At 38.1% G+C, this 15,331-nt stretch overlaps 1 protein-coding gene across 2 annotated transcripts in view; it reads right to left on the bottom strand.

The window, feature by feature from the left end:
• The window catches only part of LOC140201173 (fasciculation and elongation protein zeta-2-like), a 129,019-nt gene that overhangs the window by 28,209 nt on the left and 85,479 nt on the right, over positions 1-15,331 (bottom strand). The window lies entirely within an intron of this gene.

Raw genomic sequence — 15,331 nt, 5'->3', positions numbered from 1 at the left:
CTGGCTAGCCACAAATCAAAATGTATAGCAGAATAAGAAATGTTTATTCATTCATTAATTTATGTAAGCACACAGGAAAATTTATGTGGTTTAAAATGAAATAAAATGGCACTTGACCTCAGAGTGCACAAATAATTCTAACACAAATCGTACTCCTTTTGAGCAAAATGCACATCCCTGTGCAGCATTTTCATTCATTTCTTTTCATCTACAAAACAGAATATGTATGCCTTTCACATCTCTGCCTGACTACTGAAAACTGTAGTTCAAGGACGTCGACCACCACTTTGTAATGTAGTAAGTATAACTGAGGATACCCTTTCTTTATCTGAGGCACAATTAAATAGCAGTGTTTTACACAAATAGATTTTCACAATGTCAAGCAAAATCCCTTCTCACTTCCTTTCTAAAAAGTTAATCATTGAATACAGCAATTTGCATTGTATTTTAAACAATATTTGTGTCAACCCTATTTCACAATATTTACTAAGATCCGTGGGAATGAACACTGTTGTGTTTTAAGAACAGCTCAGAGATAATATTATCCATGCATTGTTTAGCTGGATTTAGGTGATGGAACCAGGAATCGGTGATTTGTGGTAAATTTGTTGCTCCTGTAACAGTGAAGGGAGCTCATGAGTAACTCATCCCAATGAATATCTGATTATAATAATATTTATCTTTCATTTAACAAGTGGTGACAAAAGACGCCTGATTTGCTTCAGACTAACAGATTGGATGGCGTCTGCCTGGGAAACGATTCAAAATATTTGGTCAAACTTACCTAATAAGGAGCTATAACAGCGAGCAGCAGATACACTAATCCAGGAGTCCTGGGCCAAAATTACCCTTCTTAATGTTCTGAATAAAAGTCACCAAACTTCAAAAATAATTCATCATGGAAAGGCTGACACATTTTGATGTGGTATCATCCTACAAAAATGTCTTCTAAAATCAAATTAGACTTGGTATTGCATTCTTCCAGGGCAAATCTTCTGCTGTGATTAATACACAAGAAAGTGAAATTCACTTGCAAATTGTGCAAATGTATCAGGAAACCACTACTCACATTCACTAATATGCTGTGAAAAGCAGCAGCAATACAATTTCTTCAACTCAAAGATTAAAGTCTGGTAAAACATGAAAATGAATCTCAGGGCTATATATGGTGACATTTTATACTTCGATAATAAAAGTTTCTTTGAACTTTGAAACAACAACTGCTTCCCAAGTGTCAGGTATGGAAAGGAGTAGATTGGTCTGTACATTCTAAAACCAGCAAGCACCAAATCACAGCTTTGCATAAGGTGTAAATTATGCCCAAACTTTGCAAAATTTAAGGAACAGCCATATGATAGCTACTAACAAAAACAAAGGAGTTCTTTTACATTTGGCAGTTCGAGAATACTTTTTCTTGGACAATAGAATACTTTTTCAGATATTTAATGAATACTTTGCTTCAGTATTCAATATGGAAAAAGACCTTGGCGATTGTAGGGATGACTTGCAGCAGACTGAAAAGCTTGAACATGTAGATATTAAGTTAGAGGATATACTGGAACTTTTGGAAAGCATCAAATTGGTTAAGTCACTGGGACCAGATGGGATGTACCCCAGGCTACTGTGGGAAATGAGGGAGGAGAGTGCTGAGCCTCTGGTGAAGATCTTTGCATCAACAATGAGGACGGGAGAGGTTCCGGAGGATTGGAGGGTTGCAGATATTGTTCCCTTATTCAAGAAAGGGGGTAGAGATAGCCCAGGAAATTATAGGCCAGTGAGTCTTACTTCAGTGGTTGGTAAGTTGATGGACAAGATCCTGAGAGACAGATTTATGAACATTTGGAGAGACATAATATGATTAGGAATAGTCAGCATGGCTTTGTCATAGCCAGGTCATTCCTTACGAGCCTGATTGAATTTTTTGAGGATGTGACTAAACACACTGATGAAGGAAGAGCAGTAGATGGATTTCAGCAAGGCATTTGATAAGGTACCCCATGCCAGGCTTATTGAGAAAGTAAGGAGGCATGAGATCCAAGGGGACACTGCTTTGTGGATCCAGAACTGGCTTGCCCACAGAAGGCAAAGAGTGGTTGTAGACAGGTCATATTCTGCATGGAGGTCAGTGACCAGTAGTGTGCCTCAGGGATCTGTTCTGGGACCGCTACTCTTTGTGATTTTTATAAATGGCCTGGATGAGGAAGTGGAGGGATGGGTTAGTAAATTTGCTGATGACACAAAGGTTGGAGGTGTTGTGGATCATGTGGAGGGCTGTCAGAGGTTACAGCGGGACACTGATAGGATCCAAAATTGAGCTGAGAAATGGTAGATGGAGTTCAACCCAGATAAGTGTGAGGTGGTTCATTTTGGTAGGTCAAATATGATGGCAGAATATAGTATTAATGGTAAGACTTTGGAAGTGTGGAGGATCAGAGGGATCTTGGGATCCGAGTCCAAAGGGTACTCAAAGCTGCTGCGCAGGTAGACCGTGTGGTTAAGAAGTCATACGATGCATTGGCCTTCATCAACCGTGGGATTGTGTTTAAGAGCCGAGAGGTAATGTTGCAGCTATATAGCACCCTGGTCAGACCCCACTTGGAGTACTATGCTCAATTCTGGTCGCCTCACTACAGGAAGGCCATGGAAACCATAGAAAGGGTGCAGAGGAGATTTACAAGGATGTTGCCTGGATTTGGGAGCATAACTTATGAGAACAGGTTGAGTGAACTTGGCCTTTTCTCCTTGGAGCGACGGAGGATGAGAGGTGACCTGATAGAGGTGTACAAGATGATGAGAGGCATTGATCATGTGGATAGTCAGAGGCATTTTCCCAGGGCTGAAATGGCTGGTACGAGAAGCATAGTTTTAAGGTGCTTGGAAGTAGGTACAGACGAGATGTCAGGGTTAAGTTGATTTTGTTGTTGTTTTTTTTTTACACAGAGAGTGGTGAGTGCGTGGAATGAGCTGCCGGCGGCAGTGGTGGAGGTGGAAACGATAGGGTCTTTTAAGAGACTCCTGGATAGGTACATGGAGCTTAGAAAAATAGAGGGCTACAGGTAAGCCTAGTAATCTCTAAGGTAAGGACATTTTCAGCACAGCTCTGAAGGCCGAAGGGCCTGTATTGTGCTGTAGGTTTTCTATGTTTCTATGACAATATAACAGCCTGTATATGCACTTGAAATTAAAGCTAAAGGCAGCCTCCAACTACTAACAGCATTTTACACAGGATTACAGTTGTAACTGGGTCCATTCCAATGCAACAACTGTATCTAGCTTCCTTCTGAGGAGATTTATTAAACACTATGTGGTGTGCTTAAAGAACATTTGAATGCACTTCATGCAACAATAAAATCCTATGATCTTTTGAAAGAATCTGGAGCCATGTGCTTCATGATGATAAGTACCGCATTTGGCAAAATCCCCCCATAATTTAAATGTGAAGATTAATTATTGTTTTTGCTTTTATTAGCTTGCCTCATAGAAGAAGCAAATGCTGGTGACAAGCCAGTTAACCATTGGTGATTTAGAAAACCATATGTCACTCTCCAGAAGATGAACAAAATATTCAAAGCTTCATAACAATGATTCTGAAATTCATGGAATACTATACAGGAATATTTTATGGGATTTCAGGAAGATACCTACAAACATCCAGCAAATGATCTAAAATTTGAACGGCAGAAATTTTAGAAAAATTAATTGTTTAAAAGCATTTCAAACTATTGAAAACCTCTGTTGGGATCCGTGAAATAGGTTTAGAACGTCTAAATATCTGGAAAAAAAAGAACTTAAAAACATTTCAATTTTATGCATACCTTGCTTTACCCAGGTACAGGTGGCCCCCGTTTCCCTGAACTTTCGCTTTACAACACCTCGCTGTTACAAATGACCTACATCAGTTACCTGTTTTCGCTAACAGAAGATGTTTTCACTGTTATGAAAAAAGGCAGCGCGCACCCAAACAGCCAAGCTCCTCCCCCAGAACTGCATTCTAGCCAGCATTGCTTAAACACGAGCTTTATCTCGATTTATTTTGTGCATCCATTAGCAAGATGAGTTCTAAGGCACTGGAAAAGCCTAAAAGAGCTTGTAAGGGTGTTACACTTAGTGTAAAACTAGACATAATTAAGCGTTTCGATCGTGGTGAACGAAGTAAGGACATTGTCTGCACATTGAACTTGCCTGCGTACACCATTTGCACTATTTATACTCGAGAGAGAAGGAATTTTGAAAGCTGCCGACGTTACTGTTGGTTCTGCTCGTAGCAAAGTGGTCTCTCTTAGTCGGCATCCAATAATGGATAAAATGGAAAGTCTATTGCTTGAGTGGATTGATGGGTGTACAAAGCGTGGTGTTCCGTTAAGTTTTCTTATACTTAAGGAGAAATCAGTCAGTCTTTTTAATAAGCTGAAACAGAAAGCACTGGACGATGGTGATGAAAATGTTGCAAAAGTGGAATTTAAAGGTAGTCATGGGTGGTTTGATCGGTTTCTGAGCCGAGGGCAGCTTCATAGTTTAAGCAGTGGTCTCCAACCTCCGGGCCGCCAACCGATACATTGCCACAAAGAATACAACGGTGCAGCGGTAGTCGAGACGCACCCAGCATATCTTTAAGAAAAAAGCCGAAATAAACAAGCTAATTAATTAGGTGCCGCCTGGCACGTAAATGTCAGCCCAGATCAGAAGCGATTGCCGATTGCATCAGGTGGTTATTCATATAAGCAAGTGTTTAACTGTGATGAAACTGCAATTTATTGGAGTCTTCCCGATTCCGGTAAGTGAAACTACACTGTACATATATTATTTCTACTTTATATAGGCTGTGTATTTTTATGTGTTATTTGGTATGATTTGGCAACTTCATAGCTTAAAGGTTACTGGACAGTGTTTCTGGCGAGAGCGCTTGAACCATGTTCTTGCCGAGAGCGCTTGAACCGTGTTTTTGCCAAGAGCGCTTCCATGAGATTTTCGCTGCACCAGACAGTGCTGCAGAAAAGTATTTCTACTTTATATAGGCTGTGTATTTATCATATCATTCCTGCTTTTACTATTTATGTGTTATTTGGCATGATTTTGTAGGTTATTTTTTGGGTCTGGGAATGCTCAAAAATTTTTCCCATACTAATAAGTGGTAATTGCTGATTCACTTTACGACATTCCGGCTTACAAACCGTTTCATAGGAACGTTCTACTTTCGGATAGCAGGGGAAACCTGTATCATATTCTACTTGCATCAAAACTTTTAACAGCTGCTTAGTTCATTTCTGTGGGGGGCGGAGGGGGGCATCTTACATCAAAAATCCAAATTTATAAATTCAATTTCCTGATTTTGGCACCAAGCTTGTAAACTCAATCTCAAGTTAGTCAACAAATCTGTCTCTGGCAGCAAGGAGCTATTTAAGTATTGCAAATGTGAGAAGCCAGTCAACTATCCAAACTAAACTAGCATCAAAAGGAAATGTCCAAATGTCCAATGCAATTCCAGTTGAAGCCGTCATTCCTCCACACCTGACCTACAAGACAGTGGGATTTTCAAACTTTTGAACTTAAAACAAAAAGATTTTGTTCAGTTTAAAAATATTGTAAATTTTTTGTTAAATTTCTAACAATGAAAATCAAACTAATGGGAAAAAGAAAACCACAGAATAAAACTTGTATAATTATGGTGGTAAGGAAGTTGCATGTATTAAATTCTGCTTAAAGTACATGGCAATGCAAACACAACCTTTCACCTACTGGCAATAATGGTGAGCAAACAGGGTTTAGTTTCACTGGAGTTAAAGTAGAAGAATAAGAAGAGTGAATGATTTCTGTAAGGATTCTACTGACCAACTTTTCTTTCTTTTCTTTTTAAATCTTTTTATTAATTTTCAAAATTATAAACTCAATAACAAAGTTGATACAAAGAGATTGGAATAATCTTAATCAGCATATACAAAAAGGATTTTAAGTAACATAGGTATAACAGACTTCCAAACTCATAATGAAATCAGTCATAAAAAAAGAAATAAAAAGAAAAAAATATATATATAAACAAAGAAAAATCCCCAAAAGAAAAAGAAAAAAAAAACCCAAAAAGAAACAGAACAGGGCTAGACCAATATCTTGAATCAGACATGTTCAGTAATGTAGTCAACTCCACTCCTCTATTCATATAATTTAAGTTAAAAAGAAAGATTCAGAAAGGTCAGATTACATCATATGAAAATGTTGCATAAAAAGTTTCCAAGTTTCTTCAAATTTAACTGAAGGGTCAAAAATATCACTTCTAACTTTTTCTAAATTTAAACTTAATATAGTTTGAGAAAACCATTGGAATGTAGTAGGAGGACTGATTTCCTTCCAGTTCAACAAAATAGATTTTCTAGCCATTAAAGTAACAAATGCTATTATCCAACAAGCTGAAGAAGACAAAGACCTATGTTCTACCATTGGCAATCCAAAAATTGCCGTAATAGGATATGGTTTTAAATCAAAATATAGAACTGTTGAAATAATATCAAAAATGTCTTTCCAATATTTTTCCAAAAGAGGACAGGACCAAAACATATGAGATAAAGAAGCTACCTCAGAGTGACATCTATCACAAGTAGGGTTTATATGGGAATAAAATCGAGCTAGTTTATCTTTGGACATATGGGCTCTGTATACTACTTTAAATTGTATTGATGAATGTTTAGCACATACAGAAGAAGTACTAACTAATTGAAAAATTTTAACCCATTTCTCTATAGGTAGACAAAGTTGAAGTTCTCTTTCCCATTCATTTTTAATTTTATCAGATATACCTGACCGTAATTTCATAATTATATCCTAAATAATTGCTATTAATCCCTTCTGAAAAGGATTTAAACCTAAAATTTTATCAATAATACCAGTAGGATTTGAAGTTGGAAAGGTAAGCAACGTAGTATTTAAAGAATTTCCTATTTGTAAGCATCTAAAAAAATGGAATCTAGGCAAATCAAATTTCTTTGATCAAGACATAAAACAGTTATCCAGAAAATTAAAAAATTCGTTTTCCATATCAAAAAGGCTTGGTCCAGTTATCCAGACATAAATCACTGAAAATTCATTTTCCATATCAAAAAGGCTTGGTCCAGTTATCCAGACATAAATCACTGAAAATTCATTTTCCATATCAAAAAGGCTTGGTCCATTACCAAGGGTTGAAAAAAGAAATTAGATATAATAGGACTTGATAACATAAATTCGTTCAGGCCAAAAAATTTACGAAATTGAAACCATATTCGCAATGTATGTTTAACTATAGGGTTAAACTTTTGTTTATTCAATTTAGCTAGCACAAAAGGAAGTGAAGTTCCCAAAATGAAAGCTAAAGAAAACCCCTGTACAGAGTGGCCTTCAAGGTTTACCCAATATGGGCTTGGAGTTGTATTCCAATCCTGCGTCCAAAATATTAAATATCAAATATTAATTGCCCAATAATAAAATCTTAGGTTAGACAATGCCAAACCACCCTCTTTCTTAGATGTCTGTAAGTATTTTTTTTAACTTAATCTGGGATTTTTATTTTGCCATATATAAGAGGAAATTTTAGAATCAATAGTATCAAAAAAGGATTTAGGAATAAAAATTGGTATCGTTTGAAATAAATATAAAAATTTAGGTAAAATAATCATTTTAATAGCATTGATTTGGCCAATCAATGATAGAGACAATGGGGACCACTTAGTAATCAGTTGTTTAACCTGATTAATTAACAGTAAAAGATTAAAATTGAATAGATCCTTATGTCTCTTAGTAATTTTAACTCCTAGATAAGTAAAATAGTCAGCAGTCTCTCTAAATGGAGAATTTCTATAAGTGGGAACCTGCATATTTAATGGAAAGAGTTCACTCTTACCTAGGTTCAACTTATAACCAGAAAAACTACTAAACTGAGCAAGCAAAGTTAATACTGCTGGAATAGATTTTCCTGGGTTAGAAATATATAATAGTAGATCATCTGCATATAGTGATAATTTATGAGTCTCATTTCCACGGGTAATGCCAAATATATTAGGGGAGTCACGAATGGCAATAGCTAGCCGTTCCAAAGCAATATCAAATAGTAGTGGACTAAGAGGACAGCCCTGCCTAGTACCACGGAATAGATGAAAAAGAGGGGATCTTTGATTGTTAGTAAATACCGAAGCCAAAGGGGTGAGATATATCAGTTTAATCCAAGATATAAATATCAAACTAAAATTAAGTTTCTCAAGGGTGTTAAATAAATATCTCCATTCAACTCTGTCAAAAGCTTTCTCAGCATCCAGTGAAATAACACATTCTGGAATTTTGGGTGAAGGTGTATAAACAATATTCATTAATCTCCTAATATTAAAAAAAGAGTAACAATTTTTAATAAATCCAGTCTGATCAGCAGAAATAATTTAAGGTAATACATTCTCCAATCTCATTGCCAATATTTTAGAAAAAATCTTAGAATCCACTTTCAGCAAAGATATAGGCCTATAAGATGCACATTCATTAGGGTCCTTATCTTTTTTAAGAACTTGGGAAATAGAAGCTCGATAAAAAGATTGTGGTAATTTACCTATAGATACTGCATCCCTAAAAACACTACATAGCCAAGGAGTCAGTGTAGTAGAGAAAAATTTTTAAAATTCTACTGTAAATCCATCTGGGCCAGGTGCTTTACCTGAGTTCATCAAAAAAATAGCGTTCTTTATTTCCTCTACTGTAATAGGTACATCTAGTTTTGAACATTCATTAGATGATAATTTTGGAATATTCACTTTCTTAAAAAATTCATGCATTATAGTAGAGTCATCAGGAAATTCTGATTGATAAAAGGAGATATAGAATTCTTGAAAGGATTTATTAATCTCGTCATGGTCAACTGTCAAAGTGCCACCTTGTTTACGAATCTTAAGAATCGGTCGTTTAACCGAGGCCGATTTCAATTGATTAGCTATAAGTTTCCCAGTTTTATCACCACGTATATAAAATTGACTCTTAGTTTTGATTAGTTGACTTTCAATCGAAGATGATAATAAGAGATTATGTTCCATTTGAAGTTCAACTCTCTGTTTATAAAGTTCCTGATTAGGAGCTATAGAATATTTCTTATCAACTTCTTTAATCTTGTCAACCAGTTCAAGTATTTCCTTATTAGTTTGCTTTTTTAATCCAGCAGTATATGAAATAATTTGTCCATGAATGTGTGCTTTAAAAGTATCCCAGAGTGTCCCACTGGAAATATCCTCTGTAGAATTCATTGTAAAGAAAAAATTAATCTGTTCCTCAATAAACCTAACAAAATCTGAATCTTGAAGCAAAGTGGTAATAATTCGCCATTGCCTAGAACTAGTAAATGTATCCCTTAAGTTAATAAATAATTTCAACGGTGCATGGTCAGAAACAGCAATAGAATCATATTCGCAACCAGTAACAAGAGGAATTAATCGAGAGTCAATAAAAAAAAGTAGTCAATTCTTGAATAGTGCTGATACAGACAATAGACAATAGGTGCAGGAGTAGGCCATTCGGCCCTTCGAGCCAGCACCGCCATTCACTGTGATCATGGCTGATCATCCACTATCAGTATCCAGTTCCTGCCCTATCCCCATAACCTTTGATTCCGCTATCTTTAAGAGCTCTATCCATCTTTTTTGAAAGCATCCAGAAACTTGGCCTCCACAGCCTTCTGGGGCAGAGCATTCCATATATCCACCACTCTCTGGGTGAAAAAGTTTTTCCTCAACTCCGTTCTAAATGGCCTACCCCTTATTCTTAAACTGTGGCCTCTGGATCTGGACTCACCCATCAGCAGGAACATGCTTCCTGCCTGCAGTGTGTCCAATCCCTTAACAATCTTATATGTTTCAATAAGATCCCCTCTCAGCCTTCTAAATTCCAGAGTATACAAGCCCAGTCGCTCCAATCTTTCGACATATGACAGTCCCACCATCCCAGGAATTAACCTTGTGAACCTACGCTGCACTCTCTCAATACCAAGAATGTCCTTCCTCATATACATGTGAAAAAAATGAGAACTCTTTCTCATTCGAATGTAAGAATCTCCAAATTTCTGAGATTCCAGAGTTGGTCATAAAAGAGTTAAGAAGAGTTAACGATCAGAAGTGACATTAGAGACAGAAAGGATTCTAGGAAGAAGAAAAAAACAATCCACTATTTTAAAATACTCCAGTAACATTTCAGAAAGAAAACAAGCATTAAAACTGTAACTAAATAACTTCCAAAAAGTATTAAGAGTCAGATATACAAGATCACTAACAGGAAAGCATAATATCATTTAACAGTATAAAGCAACCTACACTGCAAGATCAAGGGAAAAACCCTTGAACTATACAAATCAAAGACGAGAGAGAAAACAAAGTGATACATTAATCCTCCGCAGAGAGAGGCAGATCATCGAGAAAACTTTGGGCTTCCATCAGATTTTTAAACAGGCTACGCGAGCTGTCCCGCATAACCACTCTCAGACGGGCTGGAAACAGTAGCACTATTTTATAGCCCTGACGATGAAGTTCTGCCATCTGTGGTTTAAAAGCCATTCGTTTTTTCAGTCCGTCTTGGCTGTAGTCTTCAACAATCCTGAACTTGAATTCTTGAAATTGGATCATACCTTTCTTCCGAGCAGCTCGAATAACTCGTTCCTTATCATGGACATAATGAAACCAAATGATGATTGGTCTCGGTCTGGCCACATTTTCCGGATTAAAACAAAAAGAACAATGGGCACGTTCTAATAGTGGGGGCTCCTCCAATATATCGGAGCCAAACACATCCATTAGCAATGTAGAAAAATATTTGGTAGGATCTCCTGTCTCAGCATCTTCAGGAAAACCAATTATTCACAAATTCTGTCGTCGGGAGCGATTTTCAAGATCGATAGTCTTAGCGTGATAACGTTCCAATTGCTGAGTTACCAAAGTTAAACTTTTTTCAAGAGCTTCAATTTTTCTATCCCTTTTGCGACCATCTTCATCTAGTTCTGAGATTCTGACTTGATGTTGATCTATTTCACGTCTGAATATTCTTGATTCTTCTTGCATCGACTTCAACACTTCTTCAATTGCGGTGAGTCTTCGATTAACTGTATCTTCTAGAAGTTTCTTCATTAGTTCCATAGTTATTGGAGCTTCCTTCGATGTTCCAGAATCACCATTTTTTTTCTGTTCCCGCCGGAACCTTTCCCTTTAACTTCTCGTGCTCTGGTATTCATTTTCAGTAAGTAAAAGTCGTAATTCAATGATATAAATGTGATATAAATCGTTTAGTGTAGGTATAGGTAAACTGAATAAGAGGGGTTACACGTAAGAGAGTAAAGAGTACGAAGCGACTCCAAAATACAGTTCACTGCATGGGTCCCCTTCCGGAAAGTCCCTACTGACCAACTTTCAGTTTTGCAGGTTACATCTAGGTCACCCATCAATGCAAGTCTCTTCAATTTGCTGCAGGTTCCTACCTATAACTCCTTTTGTTGCACATGTGTACGAGATGATTACAAAGAATAAAGACCACCTTAACTATCCATCCAAGTTAGTTTGAAAACCCTCTCACTGTAATATCTAGTTACTTCTACAACACTAGTCAACACTAGACAACGGGGTGACCTGTTGGGGCACCCTTTGAGAGAAGGGTAGTGCAGTCTGATGTGACCGGAATGAATATTAAATTTTCCTGAATGCTATTAGTATCGCTTTGCTTTGGAAATTGAAGAAGAACGACGCGTAGCAAGGCAAATATAGCTCCTCCTCATTTAACGAAGGACACATTTGATGGCATCCTTTCTGGTTGATCTGGCACCCTTGTGCCTCTCATTGTCATTCTGGAAAAGTGCAGTCCTTTCATCCGCCGTCTCTTCATCTCTTCTGCTGTTTATTCTTTGTCTCTGATCTTGGAGACGTGCATTTCTCTGCTCCTTTGTCTCTTCCTCTCTTCTCCTTCTGTGCCTGTTTTTGTCATTCTGGAGACGTGCAGCCCTTTCATCCCCCGTCTCTTCATCTCTTCTGCTGTTTGTTTGTCTCTGATCCTGGAGATGCGCATTTCTCAGCCCCTTTATCTCTTTGTCTCTCCTCCTTCTATGCCAGTTGTTGTCATTTTGAAGACGTGCATGCCTCTCCTCCTCTGTCTCTTCTTCTCTCATCTTTTTTGTCCTGACTCTTTGATCCTGGAGTCATGTGGCCCTGGCCTCATCCGATTCTTGTTCACTCCCTCTCCTTGCCATTTCCCGACGACGTTTGGTGTCACCTCTTGACCATAATGTCCCCCTTCTCTTTCCATGCGGCATAATTAAGCTGACCATATTTTTTTACCCTAATGCTGGATAGAAGATATGAAGCAGTAACACCAAGCCTCCAGGACGCTGATTATTCTTGATGTGGTTGGCGCTCTCCTAAATGGACGTGATATAGTCACCGCTGTCTTTTGACTGCAGCAAAGGGTTTGATGGGTGTTTTGAAGTACATCGTTACAATAAGATTTAATTATCTCTTATTGATGGGTCTCAGTTTGATCTGTCCCAATCCTGCACATGCTGATGGTGATTAGCAGAATGTGACTGCTCGAAATAGAGCTGCCCTGCCCTTTTGCTCCGGTTGGTGTCGCTGCTGTGAGCAAAGTGAGTCACTTCTGAGGCTGGCCGTGCGCATGCGTCGCGGTGTCGCGTTGCAGTTTCCATCATGGCTGACAGCGGTTCTCGGGTGAAAGAGGGGCTGCTGATTTTGGCGAGTGAGCAATTTTATACCAATATATAACCCTGAACTTTGCTTACATTCTGTAAGTTAGCACATTTTAAGTCGACTTAGCCAAGAATAGTGCCACTGTAATGCACCGTTTATGCTAATTGGAGGTCACAAACAGACAAACAAAGCATGAGAGTTTTAGCAGTATATAGATGTAAATCACTTGTTGGAAGGCAGTATTAGTTCTAAATTGTCCTATTAACGAACTGTATTCCTTCATTCAATTCCTACAACCAAATTTAAAGTAGTATTCCATATTATATTTTTCCCTTTTCCTTGGCTATTGTATTATGCCTCTGTAAGATCATGCTTGGCTTCAGAAATCTTTCTTCATTAATCAGCTCCCTTATGAAAGGGAATTTGTTCCCCAAGTCTTCTCCCGATTATACCACAGGTTTAAATATTTCCCCTCAGTTTTGGTAGTCAGAGCTGGGCACAACAGCTAGGGGTGTGATCTGACCAGAGCACAGTACATTTTGAGGTGAATGGAGTCAATTGAATGCACCTACTCCTCGACTGGCTAGCTGTCCTATCATAAAACAGGTGGTCATCAGGCCAGTTCTTTTCTAACCACTTCAACTGCTTTACCAATTACCTTCCAGTTATTAATCGTGTGTGTGAATATTTATCGTTTACAATGCTCAGGTCTATTCTCAACTCCTTACATGATGAAATAGGTTTTGCTGGCCCACACCAGGATTTGATTATCTTCCAAAATTATAAGAGAAACACAAATTACATTTACACAGAGAGCCAATGAGATGCCTCAGCCACTTCCTTTTTAACTTTCATCAGTGTCAGTATTGCCAAGTTCCCTGTAATTATTAATGCAAGTCTCTATTCACCAGAATCTCAAAGGACCAACTGTGTCATACAACAGATTCAAGCACAGGACAGAAGCCAGGTATTCTGTGAAGCAATCATTAAAGCAGGTGGTGTATTTACTATCATGTTGCACATAAAAAGGTGCAGGTTACAACAGAATTTCTAAGTTTTTGTCTTTAAATTAGACGAGACAGACCACAGCTTCCGTTTCTTTTCTTTGTGTCTCAGTAGTAAATACATGACCTGCTTTTACAGAATTGGTTTATCTAGGCATTTGTAGTAGACTCATTCAAAGACCAATGGCAGCAGCATCTTTCAGCTAGGTAATAATAAATGCATATATGACTATTGCTTTAATCAATTTATTTGATTGAATCAATTACTGTGTATGGTTTCTGCAATAAAAGCTAATCTGAAACTTATTTCTGACGAAAATAAGATAATTACTTTATAGCCTCTTAAAGAGTAATCTCAACATTTTTCAGAAATAATTAAAAACTCTCTTTATCTGAGACAGTTCAAATGGATATTACTAAATCCCAATGAATAAATCTTTTCCAAATCTGGTACAGCAAAAGATCAGGCACATTCTGACATCAAAGCCTAAGTAACATATTCAGTTTATTCTGTACTGATTCTTCATTGAATTCAGCATACTAATCTTACTCGCATATGCTCCAGAAATAAAGGACAGACATGAGAAGCATGTGATGCTATCCAGGTCTTCCTTCAGGAGATTTTCAAAATCCGACAACCAGAATGAGTTACAATCAAGGCCAATTTAGCATTTAAAAAGAAAAAGGCTGAAAAAAAGGTCAGTAAATTACAATGCACATGGTTATGTTTTTAAGTGACTAAAACTTCATAATTAATTGAGATTGCTCAATGGTGTTTTAAAAAGGTTATTTTTTAAATCACCAGTGGTTTCTGGTTAATTGGGCCATCGGCTATTCAGGGCAGCCATTTATTTAGGACAACTCTTAAAGAACTGAAAGAAAATCAAGAAAATAGCCAAGACTCCGTTTATTTGGGACACTATCTATTTAATTGGGGCAGAAGACTATTGCCGAACAGTGTCCAACTAGCTTCTGTGACGGGGTCCTGAATTACCCCTATGAACTGTGATTTGGGGGGGGGGGGGGAAGAGGGAGAGGGAGAGGGAGAGGGAGAGGGAGAGGGAGAGGGAGAGGGAGAGGGAGAGGGAGAGGGAGAGGGAGAGGGAGAGGGAGAGGGAGTTATTCAACATCAGACACCTCGTTATTGAGAGACAGAGAGAGGCGAAAACTGCTTTGAGATGGTGTTATGGTTTCTCTGCGGCATGTTTACACTTTACAAGGACACTGTCAGCTTCTGTGTTCTTACAGAGAGAGAAGGGAGGAGCTACTTGATGGATAGCTGGTGTTCAGCATGGTGAGATAAATAGAAGGTCAGCTGATAGACTGACAGACACATGGTTTTGGACACTGAATGAGCTTTGTTGTGCCCACAGAAAAGGTGGGTTTTTGGAGGATCGATCAAGCGGATCGATCAGTGGCTCTCACAGTGTGAAAAGGGTGTGACCGGTGGGGAGTTATTTCTGTGTCCGACCCTCGCCTGGGTTGATAGTTCCACCACAGAACGGTCCCCTTTGTTGTGGTCACAGTCAGTGACTTCTAAAGGATTACGGAGGACAATGGGAAGGTCGACGGCGTCAGCTTGCCTGAAGACTCAAACCTCTCTCTCTCCATCACTACTCAACTCAATACCACGAACTGAACTGAACTTTACTC

This window comes from Mobula birostris, chromosome 8 (assembly GCF_030028105.1).
Source record: "Mobula birostris isolate sMobBir1 chromosome 8, sMobBir1.hap1, whole genome shotgun sequence".
Classification (NCBI taxonomy): domain Eukaryota; kingdom Metazoa; phylum Chordata; class Chondrichthyes; order Myliobatiformes; family Myliobatidae; genus Mobula; species Mobula birostris.
Note: the sequence above shows the minus strand (reverse complement) of the source record. Positions and strands in the feature narration are given on the sequence as shown.